At 41.3% G+C, this 23,602-nt stretch overlaps 1 long non-coding RNA gene across 1 annotated transcript in view; it reads right to left on the bottom strand.

Annotated features, from left to right (window-relative positions):
* Positions 1-22,072: 22,072 nt before the first annotated feature.
* LOC122549576 overlaps positions 22,073-23,602 on the bottom strand; it is a 48,547-nt gene continuing 47,017 nt past the window's right edge. The window contains exon 4 of the long non-coding RNA XR_006311587.1: positions 22,073-22,796. This is a non-coding gene — a long non-coding RNA (uncharacterized LOC122549576). The remainder of the gene's footprint in view (positions 22,797-23,602) is intronic.

The following is a 23,602-nucleotide window of genomic DNA, read 5'->3' as shown; positions in this document are numbered from 1 at the left end:
TCTAAATTATCTTTTTTCCCCAAAGTATTTGAACATATTGTAATTTAAATCTATTCTTTCCTTATCACTATTCCATGTTTGAACATCTCCATTTAAATTTATGCTCTTGCTATACATTGAAATGGTTCTTATCAAAGTCACACATTATATGATATGTTTCTGTGGCCTGGGTAAACTCCATATATTCCTCTAGTTGTCTGCAGTGTTTCACACGACTGACTCCACACTGTTCTCCGACACCTCTTCTCTGTCATCAGGCCCTCATCAGGATCAATTCTTCAGGATGGCACTGTGGCTCAGTGGTTAGCACTGCTGCCTCACAACACCAGGGACCTGGATTCAATTCTAGCCTCGGACGACTGTCTATGTGGAGTTAGCACATTCTCCCTGTATCTGCGTGGGTTTCCTCTGGCTGCTCCCACAGTCCAAAAATGTGCAGGTCAGGTGAATTGGCCATGCTAAATTGCCCACAGTGTTAGGTGCATCATTCAGAGGGAAATGGGTCTGGGTGGGTTACTCTTCAGAGGGTCCGTGTGGACTGGTTGGGCCAAAGGGCTTGTTTCCACACTGCAGGGAATCTAATTTAGTGTAGTTATGCACAGGCAGAGAATCACTTATAATGGCTTCTCTTCCCACTCTCACATTGTTACCCCTGGCATTCCCCCAAGAATCTATCAATGCCATCGTTGCAACATCAGCTAAAAACATAATAGATTCCAGAAGCACAAAATGAATCCCAGCTCTACCTCTCCACCATAAAATCTCAACCTTTTTATTGTTGACTTGTCAATCTATTTATCATGTATCCAGCGCTGGATGAACTGAAATGTTCTCCAAGTATTAGAAAGAATAAAACCATTGTCTTCAGTCTTTGTCACAAATTCTGTTCTCCAGACCCCATTCTCTTGCATTTTCCTGACCAATGTCTGAAGATAAATCAGACTATTCACAATCTTTGCATCTTCTTTTCTGAAGTGAACTTTTGACTGTCTCTATATCGCCAAAATTGTTTATCTCCAGTTCCGTAATATTGTCCATCTCCTATTCTGCCTCAATTCAACACCGAAAACCTCACTGGTGTCTTTATTATCTTCAGATTTGAGTTTTCAAATGTTTTCCTTGCCAGCCTCCGCCTTTTACTCTTTTTAAACCTCATGGAAATAGACCCTTCGGTCCAACCCGTCCATGCCGACCAAATATCCCAACCCAATCTAGTCCCTCCTGCCAGCACCCGGCCCATATCCTTCCAAACCCTTCTAAAGTCACCCCTCAGCCTCTGACGCTCCAGGGAAAACAGGCCCAGCCTGTTCAGCCTCTCTCTGTAGCTCAGATCCTTCAACCCTGGCAACATCCTTGTAAATCTTTTCTGAACCCTTTCAAGTTTCACAACATCTTTCCAATAGGAAGGAGACCAGAATTGCACGCAATATTCCAACAGTGGCCTAACCAATGTCCTGTACAGCTGCAACATGACCTCCCAACTCCTGCACTCAGTACTCTGACCAATAAAGGAAAGCATACCATGTATTAACTTCCATTAAATTTTGTCTACCCAACACACCACTGTCACCTTGGCTCAAGTTGGCAATGCCTTAAAATCCTCATTGTGTTTTCAAAGCTCTCCAAAGTTTCAGCCTTCGATCTCTATAATCTCTTCCATGCTGAAAACTCTCCCAAAATGTCTCTGATCCTACAATTCTTGTCTCTTGAGCATGTCTAATCTTAATCAATTCCCATATGCTTTCAACAATTTAGGCTTAAGGTTTTGGAATTTCTTCCCTATACCTTTCTACCTCTTTGCTTTTCTCATCTCATTGATATGCTTCTTAAAATCAATCTCTTTGGTCACCTCTCCTAATATTTTCTTATAGGGTTGGTTGTCAATCTGTCTTTGATAATACTACAGTAATCGCCTGGAGTTGTTTTCCTGCTCTTAAGGTCTTTAATTACTGTATTTAAGGTTTTGCATAAATGCAGGTTGTTGTTGTGAGGCTGAGTGTGGCAGATGATTTTTTAAAATGTGTCCAAAGAAAACAGGAAAATAAATTATTTTAAATTCAGCTTGATTCACAGCATGACAGCAAGACCATTTATTGTATTATCATGATTAATGAAGATTAAATCTTAATTGTTGATTATATTATTTTGTAATCCATGTGCTATACTAATTTGTTAGTCATGTCAAAGAAAAGCTGCACTACACCTTTGCCTCAGGGCATTTTCAATTCCTTCTCATAGAAATGTTGGCTTTTTTCTTAAGTATGAAGCAATAGCTCCATCTAATGAGAGTGTCACACTGTGTGTGACGCCTCCCGCTTCTTCCCCCACCTACACACACACAAACACACAATCAAGCATACCTACGGTTTCACTTTGAAGCTGCTGAATTGCTTCTTTGGAACTGCAGAATTTCAGGTCCATTCAAATAGACTTCCTAACATTTGTCAGATCATCAATCAATTTTATTTGGACCTGAGAGATTTCATGATGGTTTTATCTCATAGCAACTCAAGATTTTTCAAAGAAGGTGTTCTCACATACCTACTGAACAACTGTAACCAAAATCTTTGCAGATGACACCAAAATTTGTGGAGTTGCAGATGCTGAGGAGGATTGTCAAAGGATACAGCAGGAGGTAGATAGATTGCAGATTTGGGTAGGGAAATGGCAGATCGACAAGTGCAATGTGATGCATTTGAAAGATCAAAATCAGGTGTGAATTATGCAATAAATGCCAGAATCCTTAGGAACATCGACATACAGAGACATCGGGTTTACAGGTCTGCAGATTCCTGAAAATGGCAACACAGGCAGATAATTTGGTTAAGAAGGGATACAGCATGCTTGCCTTCATTGGCCAGGGTACCGAATATAAGAGTTAGGAAGTTATGTTACAGCTGTACAGAATTTCAGTAGGCCACATTTGGAATATTGCATGTAGATCTGGTTGCCACACTACCAGAAGGACATGGATGCATTGGAGAGGGTGCAGATAATGTTTAGCAAGATGTTGCCTGGTATAGAGGTGAGGTTGGATAAATTCAAATTGTTTTGACTAGAAAGATGAAGACTGAAGGGTGACCTGACAGAGGCCTATAAAATTATGACCGGGATAGATAGGATGGACAATCAGAAACTTTTTTCCAAGGTGGAATGGTCAACTACAAGAGGATACTAGTTCAAGATGAGAGAGGGAAAGGTTAGGGGAGAAGTGCAGGGAAAAGTTTTCACACTGACAGTGCCAGTGGAGATGGTGGAAGCAGGCACATCAGCAACATTTAAGGCATATCTTGAAAGACACACAAATGTGAGGAGAACAGAGGGTAGAAACTATGCATGGACAATAAGTAGCAAGTTTAAATAAGAATTAGAATCAGCACAGGCTTTGTGGGCTGAACAGCCTGTTCATGTGCTGTATTGTATTGTACTGTATGAATTTGTTGTATAAATTATTCCCAGCAGCGTTAGGACCATCTTTGTGGAGAGAGAGCTCAGAATGACTCTGGAGGTGTCCATACCAGCCTTGTGGTTGCATCACTAGGCATTTGAAATGATGCTCTAATAAACGTCTGACTGGTCACCAGAAAGCTGTCTCCGACCATTTTATGGGTTTTGGATTCAGCTGGGGTGGTGGTGGTGGGGGTGTGGTGGATGTCCAGAAACAGTACCGGATAATATCAGTATGAGCATGGAATAACATCTTTTGATCGGGCTTGAAACTGAAGCCATTGTCTGCCAACCTCAATATCCATAGTTGTTTGCGGGATGTATGGGAGGAATGAGGTTTGGTAGGGATGCAGTTCAGCTTCTGGGAGTTGGACAGTGTGGTGAAGTGATAAATGTCTAAGGCTGTTGGTGTAGTCATGAACCTTGGCCACTCAGGTGAAGTAACTGAATATTTTGCTGTGCTTGGGGCTTGTCTCCTGGCCTTGATCTCATGGCTATCCATTCCAAATAGCTTTTGACCGAAGGTCTGAAGTGGACCCTGTAATTACAGGGCATCTCTCTCCTCTTTTCAACTGAGTGTTCAGGGCTGAATCTGAAATCATTGAAGGCCACCCCTTCCCATGATGTAGGTGTTTGTGTGCGGCACGGTGGCACAGTGGTTAGTGCTGCTGCCTCACAGCGCCAGAGACCCGGGTTCAATTCCTGCCTCAGGCAACTGACTGTGTGGAGTTTGCACATTCTCCCCGTGTCTGCATGGGTTTCCTCTGGGTGCTCCGGTTTCCTCCCACATCTTTGTGCAGGTGAATTGGCCATGCTAAATTGTCCGTAGTGTTAGGGGTAAATGTAGGGGTATGGGTGGTTTGCACTTCTGCGGGTCGGTGTGGACTTGTTGGGCCCGGGTTTCCACACTGTAAAGTAATCTAATCTAATGTTTACACTTTTCCCTGTCCTAGCTGAAACTTCCAGCATCACAATACAGCTTCCCTTAAAGAGATGTAGGCTGGCTATAATTGGAGCTATTAAGTTGCCATTTTGAGCCTTTGTGTGTAATGAATGATGAGCAAGGTTAGTAATGGCTAATCACTTCAACTCCCCCTCCCACTCCCCTAAGGACTTGCAAGTCTTGGACCTCCTCCACTGCCAAATCCAAGCCACACAATGACTAGAGGAAGAACACCTCATCTTGAGCCTTAGGACCCTTCAATCACACAGCATTAACATTGACTTCACCAATTTCCAAATCTCCCCTTCCTCCACCTCATCCCAGATCCAACTGTCCAACTAGGCACCACTCTCTTGAATTGTCCTACCTGTCCATCTTTCTTCCCAGCTATCTGCTCCTATGCCCGAAACGTCAACTCTCTTGATCCTCGGATTCTGCCTGACCTGTTGGGCTTTTCCAGCACCACACTTTTCAATGCTGATATCTGCAGTCCTCACATTATCCCATCCATGTACCTGTCCAAATGTTTCTTAAATGACAAAATTGTAGTAGGTGGCACAGTGGCACAGTGGTTAACACTGCTGCCTCACAGTGCCAGAGATCCGGGTTCAATTCCCACTTCTGGCAACTGTCTGTGTAGAGTTTGCACAATCCAAAAATGTGCAGGTTAGGTGAATTGGCCATGCTAAATTGCCCGTAATGTTAGGTGAAGGGGTAAATGTAGGAGTACGGGTCTGGGTGGTATACGCTTCTGCGGGTCGGTGTGGACTTGTTGGGCCGAAGGGCCTGTTTCCACACTGTAAGTAATCTAATCTAATCTAATTTTCCCTGTGTCTGCGTCGGGTGCTCCAGTTTCCTCCCAAAATCCAAAAATGTGCAGGTTAGGTGAATTGGTCATGCTAAATTGCTCGTAGTGTTAGGTGAAGGGGTAAATGTAGGTGAATGGGTCTGGCTGCGTTTCTCTTCGGAGGGTTGGTGTGGACTTGTTGGGCCAAAGGGCCTGTTTCCACACTGTAAGTAATCTAATCTAATCTGTACTCACTTCCACCACCACCTATGGCAGCCTGTTCCAGGGACTCACCAACTTCTATGTGAAAAAATTGCCCCTCTAGGCCTTCTTGTATCTCTGCTCTCTCACCTTAAACCTATACCATCTAGTTTTAGACTCCCCTACAATGAGGAAAAGCTGTTGGCTATCTATCTTATCAATCTATCATAATTTTATAGACCTCTATAAAAGGTGTCAGAAACAAGGGTAAGGAGTGGCTTCCTGGAGAACCCTTGCGGTTGTTGGGATCCTTTTATTAGGCACAGGCCTCCTGGAAGAGGGATCCCACCTCCCTCATCCCTACCCCTATCCCTACCAGGCCTTTCTGCCCTGGTCTTAATCAGAAAGAAGGCAATGGGATGTCTACACTACACCGTCCCACTCAATCACAATTTTCCCCTACCAATCACCTCTCAGCCTGGCACCAAGGAAAGGAGGGGGTAATTAATTTCTGCTCACAGTTTTGTGGCAATGTAAACACAATGAATTGGTTTCAGTTAGTCAGCCCTAAGCATCATCTTCCTCCCACTCCGTTCTCTCAATCTAACTTTCTTGCAGTTAAAACAATATAATGCCAAGTGTGAAAGAGGCCATTGACCATGTGTGTCAATAGGGGTAAATATAGTAAGGATTAACTTCACTCCCCAGTGCCCTTCTCCATCTTTGTCAGTGCCCCTCAGAAAGCAAGCACCATTGTGCCATTAGCTGGCTCAATTGACTTATAATAGAAGATTCATTGATAAATGTGTACACATGCATTCTCTGAAATCTTGTCCATCCCACACACACACAGAGCATTTCAATATGCTAGTTAGATGTGTCAACAAATTGTATTACTTTCGTGGCTGTGGGGCTGACACAGATAACAAAAGCCTTCATTTTTTCTATCAACACTCAATGGAGAAAAGCTGATGGGATGCCGTGCCCTTCCAAGCATCATATCAGCAGCTTTGCAGCTCCAACCACAGAGCACAAGGTACAAAGGAGATTCAAGGAAATTTGTTTTTGCTTGCAAACCATAGATCTCTCTTCCTGACCACTGTGGTTTGAGATTCCAAGAACAGGAAGTAGAAGACCCTTGGATAAAGGATCCCTCCTAGTCCTGGTATTGTTTCTCAACCAATCGGTGCCCCTGACAGTGCACTGGTCTTTGGCAAGATAGATTGTCGAACCTTCATGGACTGTTTTTTTTAAAGCTGATAAGAAACTCTCAGGCTCCACTCAAGTTAGTGTTTTTATAATGGTTGTGAACCATTCACATGAGGCATCCTTCTGTATACATTGTTAATGGCTTTTTGTTCTCAGAAATTGGCTACTAAAAATTCCCTTTGATGAGCCTGTAGCACATGGTGATGCTGGTGGTGACAAAGTGTCCTTGCCTGAATAGTTAAAACCTGCTCATTGGGAGAATCTATTAAAACTTAAAATTGATTCACTTCCCACAGATGATCTTCTAATTATCATCTGTTTTAATTAAGCACCACTGTGCTGCGAATAGCTGAGAAGAAGTGCCTCTGTGAGACCATTAATTAGCAATAGATATTAAACTTTGAAATATTTGCTTTGAACCTCCCAATCTCAAACACAAGTTCACTTAAAGAGTAGAACCAAAAGTGAACCAAAGTACGTTAAGGCAAGGTGATACAACACTCGCTGCAGTAATGTAGGTTAATTGTTAAAATCACAATGCATTTGTATAATCATAGACAATTACAGCTCAGAAGGAACCCTTCTACCGACCTGTCCATGAGCAGCTCACCTTATCCCAATTCCCCACCTTTTCCCCTTATCCCAATTCCCCACTTTTCCCCATCATGCTGTAAAACCTTTTCTCTTCAGATAATTACCAAAAGTCACAAAGGAACTCACCTCCAACATACTCTTGGCAGTACATTCACAAGCTAACCACTCATTCTATATAAATAATTTTCATTTATTACTTTTTTGTCGACTTAAATCAGTGTCCCCTGGTTCTCGATTCTTCAGCCAACAGCAAGTTTCTCCCCATCTGCTCTGTCCAGATCACTCATGATTTTAAGTACCTCCATCAGATCGCCCTTAATCACATCTTACTAAGGTAAACAGCACCAGCTTCTCCAATCTATCCACATAATGGATGTTCCTTTTCCCTGGAACAGTTCTTATAATTTTTGTATGCACACTAATGCCTTCCTATTTTTCCTAAAGTGTGAAGCTCAGAGCCCGAACACAATAATCTACTTAAGGAAGAACAGTGTTTTATACAGGATGTATATCATAACATCACTATTTTTTGCACGTTGTGTTCCTATTTGTAAAGCTCGGGATCCTGGAGGCAATAGTCTAGTGATATTAGATTTTTAACCCAGGTAATGTTCTGGAGACTTTGTTACAAATCCCACTAGGACAGGTGGCAAAATTACTATCCAATAAAAACCTGTAATTAGGAGTCTAATGATGACCATTAGTCATTAATTTCCGCTTGACATTGGCTGCTATTTTCAACAAACATTGTAATTAATGTGGTAACATTTTTCTCAGACTGAACAGAGGTGACAATTCTTGATGAACTCAGAGACCATGGAGTTTAGTAAATTGATCATTTAAATGTTCAGTTAAGTGTATGAGAGTGGAACACAGAGAATCATAGAGTCATAGAGATGTACAGCATGGAAACAGACCTTTTGGTCCAACCTGTCCATGCCGATCAGATATCCCAACCCAATCTAGTCCCACCTGCCAGCACCCGGCCCACATCCCTCCAAACCCTTCCTATTCATGTACCCATCCAAATGCCTCTTAAATGTTGCAATTGTACCAGCCTCCACCACATCCTCTGGCAGCTCATTCCATACACGTACCACCCTCTGCGTGAAAAGATTGCCCCTTAGGTCTCTTTTATATCTTTCCCCTCTCACCCTAAACCTATGCCCTCTAGTTCTGGACTCCTCGACCCCAGAGAAAGGGCTTTGTCTATTTATTCTATCCATGTCCTTCATGATTTTGTAAACCTCTATAAGGTCACCCCTCAGGTCCGATGCTCCAGGGAAAACAGCCCCAAACTATTCAACCTCTCCCTGTAGCTTAGATCCTCCAACCCTGGCAACATCCTTGTAAATCTTTTCTGAACCCTTTCAAGTTTCACAACATCTTTCCGATAGGAAGGAGACCAGAATTGCATCCAATATTCCAACAGTGGCCTAACCAATGTCCTCTACAGCCGCAACATGGTCTCCCAACCTCTGTACTCAATATTCTGACCAATAAAGGAAAACATACCAAAAGCCTTCTTCACTATCCTATCTACCTGCGACTCCACTTTCAAGGAGCTATGAACCTGCACTCCAAGGTCTCTTTGTTCAGCAACACTCCCTACGACTTTACCATTAAGTGTATAAGTTCCGCTAAGATTTGCTTTCCCAAAATGCAGCACCTCGCATTTATCTGAATTAAACTCCATCTGCCACTTCTCAGCCCATTGGCCCATCTGGTCCAGATCCTGTTGTAATCAGAGGTAACCCTGTTCGCTGTTCACTACACCTCCAATTTTGGTGTCATCTGCAAACTTACTAACTGTAACTCTTATGCTCGCATCCAAATCATTTATGTAAATGACAAAAAGTAGAGGACCCGGCACCAATCCTTGTGGCACTCCACTGGTTAAATGCCTCCAGTTTGCAAAACAACCCTACACCACCACCCTCTGTATTCTACCTTTGAGCCAGTTCTATATCCAAATGGCTAGTTCTTCTTGTATTCCATGAGATCTAACCTTGCTAATCAGTCTCCCATGGGGAACCTTGATGAACACCTTACTGAAGTTCATATAGATCACATCTACTGCTCTGCCCTCATCAATCCTCTTTGTTACTTCTTCAAAAAACTCGATCATGTTTGTGAGACATGATTTCCCACACACAAAGCCATGTTGACTATCCCTAATCAGTCCTTGCCTTTCCAAATATACGTACATCCTGTCCCTCAGGATTCCCTCCAGACATCCAGCACTTCCTCCTCTGTAATCTGGACATTTTGCAAGATGTCACCATCTATTTCCCTACAGTCTATATCTTCCATTTCCTTTTCCACAGTGAATACTGATGCAAAATATTCATTTAGTATCTCCCCCATTTTCTGTGGCTCCACACAAAGGCTGCCTTGCTGATCTTTGAGGGGCCCTATTCTCTCCCTAGTTACCCTTTTGTCCTTAATATATTTGTAAAAACCCTTTGGACTCTCTTTAATTCTATTTGTCAAAGCTATCTCATGTCCCCGTTTTGCCCTCCTGATTTCCCTCTTAAGTATACTTCTACTTCCTTTATACTCTTCTAAAGGATCTATTCTGTCTATACCTGACATATGCTTCCTTCTTTTTCTTAACCAAACCCTCAATTTCTTTAGTCATCCAGCATTCCCTATACCTACCAGCCTTCCCTTTCACCCTGACAGGAATATACTTTCTCTGGATTCTTGTTATCTCATTTCTGAAGGCTTCCCATTTTCCAACCGTCCCTTTACCTCCGAATATCTGCCTCCAATCAGCTTTCGAAGGTTCTTGCCTAATACTGTCAAAATTGGCCTTTCTCCAATGTAGAACTTCGACTTTTAGGTCTGGTCTATCCTTTTCCATCACTATTTTAAAACAAATAGAATTATGGTCGCTGGCCCCAAAGTGCTCCCCCACTGACACTTCAGTTACCTGCCCTGCTAAATCTGACATGTTCTGGCTAAATGTCAGCTTCTCCCCATTCCATGGTGGGTTTCTCTCCAAGAGAACTCGAGAATTTTCTTGCCATGTCTTACTAGACTCACCCTACTAACTACCTAGCCAGCTTTATGGCAATCTTTTTGATTGCTTCTAGCCACATGCCTGTACTCACTATAACCAGAACAGTTTACCATTCCTGTTTTATCCCAGAATGGACTGGAGTCACTGGTGCCGATGCTACCTTTAAGAGGTTGTTGTGTATTCAGAGAAGCATTGATAGTCTGGAGCTGACCCCATGGTTCCTTGGCATGCTCTGGATATGGTAGAGAGGGGAAAATAGGTGCCTGTTTGCAAGTCGGGACATGGAGGTCTTCCTAGACCGGAGGGACATCCTTTTTCCCTCGACAGTGAAGGACTTGAGCCCGAACCTGGTCCAAGGTTTCAACAATATGCCCGTGCAGTCTCAGCCAGATAGAGGAATACAGAACACTGGAGGAAGAAGTTCAGTGAGTTTCTTCACGCTATCAGGGTAACAGTCACTATTTTACCTCTGATATCTCATGTTCACTCTACCTCTGTTACTGTCCCCTCCTCCTCCTAAAGCTCATGCTTCACCATTCTCATTACTGCAGCACCTTTCCTTACTCACTCTCAACCACAAACTCACCTGACACTCCAACCCTGCATATTATCTTCAGCCCACAATGTCATAGAAAAAGGCAAGAAGGGTGATGGACAGCCCAACATTCAGTTCCCTACCCTTTACAAGAAGAGCATCCCAGCTCTGACAACCCAAACAGATGACTGACCCTGGAGTGGTATCCGAAGTTGCACTTGACTTCCTGTACCAGGACCCACTGACTAAAGGCTAGCTACCTTGCTTTGCTTGTGAGTGGCAGGGTAGCTCAGTAGTTAGCACTGCTGCTGAACAGCACTGGCGACCCAGGTTCAATTCCAGCCTTGGATGACTGTGCAGAATTTGCATGTTGATCCCATGTCTGTGTGGGGTTCCACCAGGTGTTCCAGTTTCCAAAGGTGTGCAGGTCAGGTGGATTGGCTCTGCTAAATTTCCCCAAGTGTCCAGGGATGTGCAGTCAGGATTAGCCACGGGAAGTGTTGGGTAATGGAGATAGGATGGGGGGTGCTGAGTTTGGGTAGGGTGCTCTACGGAGGGTTGATGAGCTGAATGGTCTCTTTCTGCACAGTAGGGATTCTGTGATTCTATGCCTACTATCAACCATGACAAGCTTCCTTGCTTTGTGCCTGTGTTAAATGGCACAGCAGTTCTGTGAGCCTGGTATCTCTGGCTGAGAGGTAAGGTGCAAACAGACAAGGCTGTGAGCACCCAGGTAGTATTAATATGAGTGAGCACTAATAGAGCAAGTGTACAGGCCAGAGATGTAGTCTGGTCCAATCTATGAGCTGGATGCATGTTCCTGAGCACAAAGTTTCCTTGCTGCAGCACTACTGTGATAAGTATTTTTGTGTCCTGAGGGCAGTATATATGTGCAGCAATGTACTGGAAATAGATTGGAGATATGCCATGGGGGTTCATAGAGACTGGCACATGTCAGGTGCCATTGTCAGTGGTTGTGGGGTGTGTGCGTGGCTGGTGCCACTGAGCATACTCTGAGAAATTGATGCCTGATGCCCTTCAGAGCATGCACTGAGATGAAGTCACCAGGTAGCAGCACTGATTTCCATGTCTGAGAATTCTCTGCACCTAATTCATAGACAGAAGACAGTTTGATAGAAAACTACATATTAATGAGGTAATGTGTGCTGTTGATAAGGTCATTAACAACAAATAATCTGTAACTTCATTGTCTGATACTTAGAAGAGCATTAATGATTTTTATTCCAGATATTTTCTCCTTGATCAATCTTTTCTTTGATCCTGTACTCCATAAATCTGTTAACTCTGAACTTTGCTCCTCAGCATGTTTTTTTTTGGTTGGGAGCAAAACTTATTTATTCCATCCCTAAAAGGATCAAAGTTGCTTTGCTTGTCCAATAATCAGATTCTCTATAGAGGTACTTAATTTAGATTTAACCCTTTAGTTGCAAGTGAGCTTTTACTGTTCTTACTGCTATTTGAGATGTTGTTTCTCCCATGGCTGCATTTACAAACACTGTGCAACATACATGTTACTCCCAGCAAGTATGTGCATGTACATTAATGGATGCAGCCACGAACAGGGAGGGAATTGGGATTGGACCAGGGATGGGGCAGGGATCAGGCTGGGGAGGTGGAGACATCATGTAGGATAGTTGGGATATGTCGGGTGGGGGATTTGGTTAGCTTGGTCTGGGATGGTGATGCGGGGGGAGAAACAGATCCAGGCAGGACAGCTCCAGTCCAGTTTCTTTTCTCCCTTCCCACCCCACCCATTGTTTACCTGCCCCATCCATTCTCTATCCTCTCAGCCCTGTCCGTGCTGTTCACCTTCTATCCCACTAGCCTTGCCTGATCCCATTTCAATATTGCACCTGTTGTGTGCACATGCACAATGTGGACTTTATACACAATACTACAATGTAAAGAGTATGGAAACGTGCGCATACATATTTCTGAGTGATAAATACATTTCGGAATACATGCACAGTTTCCCTGCAGCACCAATGGCAGCAGACACTGCCTTACCATATTATCAGCTATAAGTGGCTTTTTGAATGTTGCGGGGAAGACAATGGCCTAGTGGTATTATCACGGGGCTGTTAACCCAGAGGCACAAATTATGTCCTGGGCTTGAATCCTGCCGTAGCAGACAGTGGAATTTGAATTCAATGAAAATCTGGAATTAAGAGCCTAATGACAATTAATGATTGTTGATTGTAGGGAATAACCCTTCTGGTTCACTAATGTCTTTTAATGAAGGAAACTGGTATCCTTACTTAGTCTGGCCTACAAGTGATGTGGTTGATCTTACTGATGGGCAATAAGTGCTGGCCTAGCCAGTAACATCCTCATTCCATGAATGAATAAAATAAATTAACGTTGGACTTGTTCAACTTCAGACCGGAAGTGATCAGCCATCCCTTAGCATTTTGCCCATGCTGAGCACTTTTCATTCGTGAATCCTCTCAAGTGAACTTTGGCAAGTCTAGTCCTGTCTTTGTCTAATGCTTAATGGATATCATTTCAGTAGCGGATGCTGAGTAGTGATGAAGAACAGGATTCCTGGTATTTCTTCTCCAATCTAACTCTGTTACCAAGGCAAATTTTAGTCTTCTTATTGCTACCCATACTCAGTTGGTTGGTTTCCAATGTGTTTAACTCAATATGAAAGAGCCTGAGAACAACCTGGAAAATAAGTAAAATCCATTTCTATCCAGTTTAGTTGACTTCTACTAAAGTTGACCTTTACTACCACAAGCTCCAATTGTACAAGATTGAAGCCAAGCCATTTCTCAAAGAATGAATAACAATAAAACTACAAAAAGCTCATTTCAAGCTGTTGTGCTACTCCAATTTTCTCCAGTCATTGATTGAAGGTCGAAGTCATCCTTAAATATGATTCCGTGAATGTCAACAGTCGATCACTATGCAAGTGACCATTTTCATGTTTGAATGGAGAGGAGGGATTAGATATAACTTTTACCTGAAGAATAATCATGAAAGGGTGAAATGATTTCTGTTTTTTTCAGAAAGCAGATAGAACATAGAACAGTACAGCTCAGTGCAGGCCCTTCAGCCCTCGATGTTGTGCTGACTTTTTATCTTACTCTATGATCAAACTAACCTACATACCCTTCATAGTACCTTCCATATGACTATCCAAGAGTTGCTTAAATGTCCCGAATGAGTCTGACTATCACTACTGTTGGCAGTGCATTCCACACACCCACTATTCTCTGTGTAAAGAATCTACCTCTGGCATCTCCCCTAAATCTTCCTCCAATCACCTTAAAATTATGCCCTCTAGTGATAGACATTTCCGCCATGGGAAAAAGTCTCCAGCTATCCACTCTACCAACCTTCATGTTATTGGCAAACTTACTAAACGACCCGCTTCCTCATCCAAGACATCTATAAAAATCACAAAGAGCAGAGGTCCCAGACCGATCCCTGCAGAACACCATGGGTGTTGAAACTATGTCCATTTTCCTTTGATTAGTCCTTTGTAAAGCACTTCTCAATGTGTTATGGTGCTAAGTAAGTGCAAACATTTTTGTTGCTGCAGGTGAAATGGCAAGTCAACCAGTTACTCAATGAACCAGCATTTGAATGTTATTAACCCATTAATGTTCATGTCCCAAAAACAGATCTCTTTTTTGTTCTCAAAACTTTTACTCTGTTTTCTCTCCACAAATGTTGCCAGACCCTCTAAGTTTCTTGAGCAATTTCTGTTTTTGTTTCAGATCTCCAACGTCCACAGTTCTTTTTTTTAATGTTCACATTGTGTTCATTGGGCATTGAATAGCAAGAGCTAGTAAGGAAATATTTATAAACAATGCGTCACCAAAGTTATCAGAGATATCAAACCTCAAGGGATCAACAGCAACAAAACTCCTATTTAAGGCATCCACTGTAAGTGCCCTGTCATGACATTGGCTGTGATGTGTTGACTTGTGTATCCATCAGCTGTTCGCTTCTGCCATTACTGATGTGTGAAGACCTTCCCAGGCTACTGAGTGGCCATGCATGTGGATGAACAGTTGCCAGCATTGTGACTGAATTAATTATGGAATGTCTTCCGATCATACTGCTATTAAACCCTTGATCCCACTGCTGCTTACCACCCATGGCAGGTTAAGCTATCGAATGAAGAGATTAGCTGAACTAATTGAAATGCACTGCTCTATCAAGTGGAAGTGAAGGCGTTAACCCTTTAACATGCTTCTTCGTGCATGTTTGTGAAACACCATGGAGTTCTTATTTATTCAGCAGAATAATTACTAAGAAATGGACCCTGTGATCTTTCTGCTTGTTCTCAGGGAGGCTTAGCTCACAGGAGAAACTATTCATCCTGCTCACAACAGTGCAATAAGAAAAGGTTCAATTGGAAGAAAAAGAGTATTTTAGACCGCCTGCCCCATACAAGGCCATCATTCACATGCAGGTAAACCTCTTTGCTTTTTAAAATGATAAATGAAGTAGAAGACCACAGCTAAAGGAAATAATGAATCTATTTTCAGTTCACATTCAATCTCTAATGCTCAACTATCTGAAGCATGCAGGCTGAATGATTAAACTTCAAGCTTTATTGGGAGATGCAGGAGAATAATGGTGACAGATTATGTGTGGGGGAGGTGGGCAGAGGAGACATGTTTGTGCATGATGTGGAAGATCATTGTGGTAGTGTGCCAATACGTGCACAGATGTGAAAATGTCTTACTTCATAAGGATTTCTTTGCTGTACATTGAACCATTTCATATCAACAAAAGGCGGAAAATTTACGAAGCAGTAACAAAAGCTTCAAGCCACAGCCATAGTTTCCTCCTATCACCTTCCCACAGATTCTAACAAAGAATGGGAAGAGTTTGGGACAAATAATTATTTCAACGGTATTGTGCTATCAAGAAAGACCAAGTGTTACCTTACAGCAGGGGTCTCAATCTGCACGTAAATGTCAAATTGACCTGCTGGCACACACTGTGAGATTTTTCCCCAAGTGTAATTTCAAAGAAAAATGCAAAACTTGGTGAGAAGGATAGCAAAAATAGTTATATTGATGTGAATGTCATAGTGTTTTTCTCCTTTTAGAGTTTTAATGTTGTTTTTAAACTTGAATACTTATCACTGACAGTTGCTCTCCAAACCCATGATTGCTCCTAAAATTTCACTTTTCAATCTATTTATAATCAGCTAAAATGTAAATCAAGTTTGAGGAGGCATGAATAAAATTGGGTTGGTTTCACTCTTCCTCTGATTGCACACAAATTATATATGGAAACATCAATCAGCTTTCTGGCTGAATGATTCTTTATCTTGAAACGACATTGCAGGTAGCTGGAAATGGACTAGAGTTGGGGTAGAGAGTGGTTCCAGAATCTGTGACAAGATGTTAGAACCACTCTTCTTTATTGAACATGTCTGCAGCAGTGAAAAGTTTCTCAGTATTTTATGAATGCACGAAAACAACCTCTTAAATTGGAAGGATTCTCTCCTTGAAACCACCAGAGTTCTGATTATCAAAGAACTCCTGGAGCAATTTACTGTGATGCTGATAGCTGTAGATCAGTTGGTAACACTAGGAAGGCGTATTTATAATCACAGCAATTTTGATTGAAAGTAGGTATATTAAACAATTGTATAAAATTATAATTATTCAGTCTGGTTAGTGTACAAATTGATATAATTGTTCAGAAATGCATTGCTTCAAAGGCATAAGAAATTAAAGAAGTGTTAGAATTAGTGAAACTGAAGGCATTTTGCATAATCTGTTGCTGTTTTATTATACCTCAAAGACTGTTCCCCAAAGATGCCAATCAGAAAAGACTGATTTGCTGATATATAATGGTTTGTTCACCAATCATAATGCTTTTTCTCTGTCTAAAGGAATGTTCTACTACATTTATTTAGCTTTATACTATAGGAACGTTAAGTAATATTTACATACCATGCAGGTAACATCTAAGCTTATCACCCAAGCCTTATGGCCAGAGAGTGTGATTTTTTTAAAAATATAGACATGGCTAATATAGACAAAGTTTTACTCACTGTCATCCTAGAGCAGTTATTACTTCATCTGTCTGTTCATTGGTTGCAATAGAACCAATTCCATCAAGTCAGGACATATCTGAATTGACCCAAGTTGAGCATGTAAAGATTGAGGACTGATTTGGAGATGCCGGTGTTGTACTGGGGTGTACAAAGCTGAGGACAGTTGGCTACTGTGACGTGACATCTCTAAGGGAAAAGCTGTAAAACTCTGGGATGAAAAGAACAATGTTCAGGCAGGACCTAAGCATCTGGTAAGTCAGCCTCGGTTGTTACTGGTTCAGTCATAAAATGTATCTGGCTGATCGCCACAACAAACTTCCAAAATGCTTAATGTTTTCTTCATCGCAAATTAGATGCACAATTTTTAAAGTAATTCCTATTTAAGAACACTTTAGCAGGCATCATTCCTAATACATTGAAAATTAACTCAGTGAATATTTGCATAAATGGGACAAATTGTGAACTCGGACTTTTTTAAAAATCAGGTACTCATGTATATTCGTCGTGTGTTACTTTCATCAATTATCTTTAAGAAATGCCCTTTTACAAACCATGGTTTGATTTTGGACACCCTAGTTGCATTCCTACATGCTACTGCAGAATGGAACCCATTTCACCCTGTATATCTCAGGCTGTATTATCACTTGCTGGTGGTGGCATATATAAATGCGGACATAACATGAAAATTGCATTCAGAAAGGGTAGCTCTAAAATCCTCTACTTCTGGGGCTATCTACAATTTTTAAAAGTGCTTGCCTCACAGGTAAATGGAAACTTCCCTCACCACCAATTAACTGCTGTTTAACTTACTTAATGAATTCATTAAGAAATCTGTCTCAAACAGGATGGGATTTTCCATTTGTTTTCTGGATGAAACCAAACGTTTAGCTGTACATTGTCACAGGGTGAAATGCATCTTGTTTTCATATCTGCATTGCTATGAAATTCATGGGGTCAGTTGGCACCACGTTGAGGGATGTATCTCATCTTGGTGTCTATGGCTGCTTTGCATAACCTTTGTCCTCCTAGCTAATTCACAAGTTGTTGTCTACTTGGCAAGGCAGCACCAATCCCAACATGGCTACTGCCTGGCTTTGATGTTGGTAGGCAGGCATACCCCACTTCCTGGAGGCATTTGAGATCACCTCACGTCATGCCCAATCAGCTCACTTATTTTTGAAAACATAGTCACAGCGGTTCAGCCTCAAGGTCAGGACCAGGACTTCATCCAGGTATTGGGTTCCGAACCAGTACGGGCAATTTACTTGATCGGCTGTCAAATTAACTGAGATTTGAGGCCTTAAAAGTTATGATGTGCTTTAAGCCTGGTGTGCCTATCTAGAACAATGCAATGGATGATGAGTAAAAATAGTCATCATAAGAATGATTTTTTTTTAAATGGAAGTCCAGTTTTTCAATAACAGTGAATATGGAGGCATTAATCACCATAACTTCTAATGACACATTGTTCAACTCTAATCCTTTCCTTCTCTTTCCCTCTCGCATCCTGCCCTTTCTCTGACCTCTGGCCAGTTTTGGACATCGTCAAAAGATGTCAACTTTAATCACAGCCTTTGAGGCTGTGCTATTTAAAACAATGGGAATGCAGGAAGCTGTATATCTCTACAGTGTCATTTTGGGTCTGTTGCACTCTCACACTTATTTGACTGCAAGAAATAACTGTCGCAATTCATTCAAATAAAGAGAAAAAGGCCACATTTCAAAACAATTAAAATAAGGCTTTTCAAGCAAAAACCTTTGTTTTATGAAGAGGAGTTCCTCGCTGTTAAATTGCAAGGCAAATTGTGAACATGTATTAGTTTACTTCATTCCTAGAACTCACTTTCAAATTGTGGTACAAGCGGTAGCCTTAACCTTTGAATACTGTTGGAAGTCATTCTACATACATTTAAGTTAAATTTTCTACACAATCCTGTAACGTCTAGTTTCAATTGTAACCGTATAATCAAATGACTGTTAAGCAAATATTAATCAAATAAGTCATCACAACCAAGAATCAATTAAACAATTCCCTATCAGTGTTCTGGCAAGCTCCTACTTGTTTGAAGTGTTTATACCTACTCCTTACTAAGTAAATAGTGCTTATTCTGTGGAACTAGGCAGTATGTATAGCTAAAGTAGCGAGCAGCTGAAATCCCAGCAAATGTCTGATTATAGAATCATTGAAGCTAACAGCACAAAAAGAGACTACTCAAACCATAATATCTGTATTGACATTTTTAAACGTGGTTCAACTAGGTCCCCCCTTTCAGGCAGTGCCTTCTAGACTGTAACAATTGGCTGTATGTGAAAAAAATCTCTTTGTTCCACTCCCTTTGCAAATTATCTTAAATCTGTGTCCTCTGGTTACTGACCCATCCTGTCAAACCAACTGAAACGAATAAGTCACATTTTTGCCAGTAACAAAATGTCCACACTGCTAGTATTTTTATCATCCTGATTTTGGGTGGATTTTATCATTTATGTACATTTGGTACATTTGACACACCCTGCATGCTTCCAGTCTCAATGAAAGTGAACATCATCTTGTGTTATTTTTATAGAATGTTGCTAAAGTTTTGAGTGCATTTGTAACTATTTCTAAATCAGTACTTGGAAAAAGAGCCCCTCGAAAATAAAATGCAACAAAGCCCAGATGAGATCATCTCATTGACTGCACCTGTGATACAAGAAGAAATTACAATCTAGATCAATCTAGGATCTGAACAATTTTGGCCTTCTAATGCCTCAGCCTGGGGTCGGTGAAAATGCGATTTATTAATCTCGTGTTAAACATTGGGCAGCACGGTGGCACAGTGGTTAGAACTGCTGCCTCACAGCGCCTGAGACCTGGGTTCAATTCCCGCCTCAGGCAACTGACTGTGTGGAGTTTGCGCATTCTCCCCGTGTCTGCGTGGGTTTCCTCCGGGTGCTCCGGTTTCCTCCCATTGTCACAAAGATGTGCAGGTCAGGTGAATTGGCCATGCTAAATTGCCCGTAGTGTTAGGTAAGGGGTAAATGTAGGGGTATGGGTGGGTTGCGCTTCGGCGGGTCGGTGTGGACTTGTTGGGCCGAAGGGCCTGTTTCCACACTGTAATGTAATCTAATCTAATCTAATCTATTACTGTGATGTTACCGGGGGTTTTATGTAGTTAAAAATGTGATTTGTCAACATATTACCAGTTATATTTAACAGCTGCAGTTAAATGTTCTGTGTAATTGGATGACCTGACTAGGAAAATTAATTGTTTCAAGAATATTACAGATAGATTTACCTATGAACAAGGAGCACCCACTATTTGGTACTTCTTCAGCATTTTCAATCAAATGTAAAAACAGGTGTATAACTTGTTCACCTAATCGTTGTTTGATTTATTTTAATGCAATACAAATGATGAAGTGACATCATTGGAGCAATGTTGACTGTATAGTACTGTAAAGAGTGCAATATTATTTCATTTACTCAATATGCCCAACCATCAACATCCTGGAGGTTGCAATTGATCAGAAACTAAACTGAGCTAGCCATATAAACATTTGGTGTCAAGAGCAGGCAGAGGCTGGGAATCCTGCAATGAGTAACTTAGCTCCTGACTCCCCAAAGTCTGTCCACAATCTACAAGGCACAAGTCAGAAGTGAGACAGAATATATTCCACTTGACTAGATGACTGCAGCTCTAACAAAATTCAAGAAGTTGGATATCATCCAGGACACAGCAGCCCATTTGAATGGCAGAATTAAACACCCCTGCACTGCTAGTGGAAAGGAAAAGACTGAATCTTGCTCTGACTGCTGCATGCCAGACCCCATCAAAGGAAATAAAATTTCAGTAAATGAAAAGTGAAAAATCTCAAAATTGATGGCTCAACTCTCAGTGCTAATATGATAGATATCACCCAATATGGTCACAATGTCCCCTCAAGTTTTTCACAGATAGCAGAGACTGATCCATACATTTTAGACTTTTTTCTGGATTCACTTATTGTTTCTAATTAATGTGTACATATATTGTATTGTTTCTTTTAGTGATTAGCAACCAATAAACTCACTCTTTTGTTTACTCAAGAAAGCCTGGTTAGAATTACACATTTTAAAGCTTAAATTAATTTCATCTGGAAGTGATCCTTTCTGAATTAATCTTGTCTTGATCAACCCAGGAGCTCGGCAAACAAAGAAGGGGAGCCAATTCATCCTTCCCCAGCGGGAGCTTTAAAATTTAGTTTACCATGATAAACTAAGGGACCTCACCAGGAGACTGGTTGTGCCTTAACAACATTGGCTCTGGTTCTGACAGTAGCCATCAACCTGCAATGTTAACTCTTTCCAGAGATGCTGAGTAGCTTCTGCAATCTCTGTTTTTATTTCACATGTCCAACTTCTGCAGCGTTTTGCTTTTGAACACTGGTGATTTCTTGATATCCAGTGTTGATATGCACCATGGTGAAGAATTGGAGGGATTATATACTAAAGGGCTAACATGCATACCACAGCTGACATTAGGTAATACCATCATCATTCTAGCAGATGCCCTCAAAATGGCTGACCAGATAGAAAGTCATCAATCTGATATGATGGTGTCATTTCTCTCAGTGCAGATTCTGCCCAACCTGTTAGTTTTTTCCAGCATCTTTTGCTTTTAATTTTCAGAATGGGTGGAGCTAGTTATGACCTGGGGCCACCAAGTTGGGTATTTCCATCTTCACCGCTTGGGCAGGATCCCACATTGAAACCCACATGATATGCATTCCATTGAAATAGTGGATTGAAGTGGAAAAGAGAACGTCGACAGCCAAACAATTTACTCTACCACAGTCAGAATCAGAGACTTACCTTCAAATGGTCAATTTCACATCATTTCTGCTTTAATAATATTCAGCAGCAATCATATCCATACAAAATAGGAATCCAGCAATATCAGGCATTATGTAACTGACAAAAGGTAGCAATTTCATTGAAAATATTCACATAAAGTAACTTTTCAATCTACTTTGGTCACGTTGTTTTGCTTTTACTTCTTTTCCTCAATTACATAGAGGTTTATAGATTCATGAGGATAATGGATAGGGTAAATAACCAATATCTTTTACCCAGGATAGGGGTGTCCAAAACTAGAGGGCATAGGTTTAAAGTGAGGGGAAAAATTTAAAAGGGACCTAAGGAGCAACTTTTTCATGCAGAGGGTGGTATATGTATGAAATAAGCTGTTAGAGGAAGTGATGGAGGCTGGTACAATTACAATATTTAAAAAGCAGTTGAATGGATACAGGAGTAGGAAGGATTTAAAGAGATATGGACCAAATGTGGCAAATGGAACTAGATTATATTAGGATATCTGGTCCACATGGAGAGTTGGACCAAAGGGTCCATTTCCATGCTGTAGGACTCTAACTAACTGTGTTTATGTTCAATTTTATGTGGATTTCCCATGGGAAATTTCCCTGCATTATTGGCTGGAATTTTCTCAGACTCATGAATCCAACTTTAAGGATTGGCTGGATGTGAATGTGAAAAATCAGATCTGGTCAAATTGAATTCACTCCCAGATATGTCTCTGCATGTGGAGATTTTCCTGCATGTGATCTGCCTGCTGCACCATCTTTGTCCAGTCAGATAATCAAAGTATTTCAAAGGCAACCAGCTCTTAATTATTGGCAACAATGAGATTTTATGGAGGGTTAAGAAGCTTCACACAGTGTCAAGATCTTAACAGGTCAGCAGAGGTGTCATCACAGTGTGAGGTCAGATGGGCATCAAAGACCATTGTCCATAGTGCTAACATGGAGCTGGAGGGATGAAATAGGCACAGTTGCAGCATCCATATGGACACGTTCCTCTCCACACTGATGTCTGTAACGGTTTTCTTTCTCATACATCTCTCTGGTGCCTTTCGACAACACCTCCAATTTGACACACACTCATGATCTCCAGCTTCAGTGGTGTTTACTTTTCCGAGTGCAGATATCAGTTGCAGTCCAGCATGACCTCTCATGGACTTCCCACTTCTGTGGAGGCATAAGAAGAACAACAAATCAATAAATGGATGTCAGATTGTACAGAACATTGGTGAAGCCTCTTCTGGAAAACTGTGTCCAGTTCTGGTCGTCTAGTGATAGAAAGGATATTATTAAGCTGAAGAGGGTTCCGAACAGATTTACCAGGATGTTGCCAGGTATGGAAGGTTTGAGTTTAAAGAAAGGCTGGATAGGTTGGGACTTATTCACTGGAGTCTAGGATTTTGAGAGGCAATCTGATAGAAGTTTATAAAATAATGCAACGTATAGATAAAATTAATAGTGGCTGTCTTTTCCCTAGGATGGGGGATTTCAAGACCAGAAGGCACATTTTTAAAGTGAGAGGAGAGAGATTTAAAGAACACGTAAGAGGCAATTTTTTTTACATGGAGGGTGGTACGCATGTGGAATAAACTTCCTGGGACAGTGGTGGATGCATGAACAATTACAACATTTAAAAGACTTTTTGATAGATACATGAACAGGATAGGTTTTCAGGGATATGAGCCAAGAGCAGATAGGTGGGACTTGTTTACTTTCGGATTATGTTCGACATAGACTGGTTAGACTGAAGGGTCTGTTTCCGTGCTATATGACTCTATGACTCGATTAGCAGTGGAAGAAATTACATATATCCACCAGTTTTCCATACTAGAACATACAACTCAAGAATCTTCAAGATGATAAGGACACTGATTTTGAATACTACATTTTACACAAAGCACATATCCTGCTACCAAAAATACAGTCACCATATATCATAAGCATTAGCATTGTAGGTTACTAATTGATGGAAA

Source organism: Chiloscyllium plagiosum, chromosome 4, assembly GCF_004010195.1.
Source record: "Chiloscyllium plagiosum isolate BGI_BamShark_2017 chromosome 4, ASM401019v2, whole genome shotgun sequence".
NCBI classification, from domain to species: domain Eukaryota; kingdom Metazoa; phylum Chordata; class Chondrichthyes; order Orectolobiformes; family Hemiscylliidae; genus Chiloscyllium; species Chiloscyllium plagiosum.
This window is presented reverse-complemented; position numbering and strand designations above follow the sequence as displayed.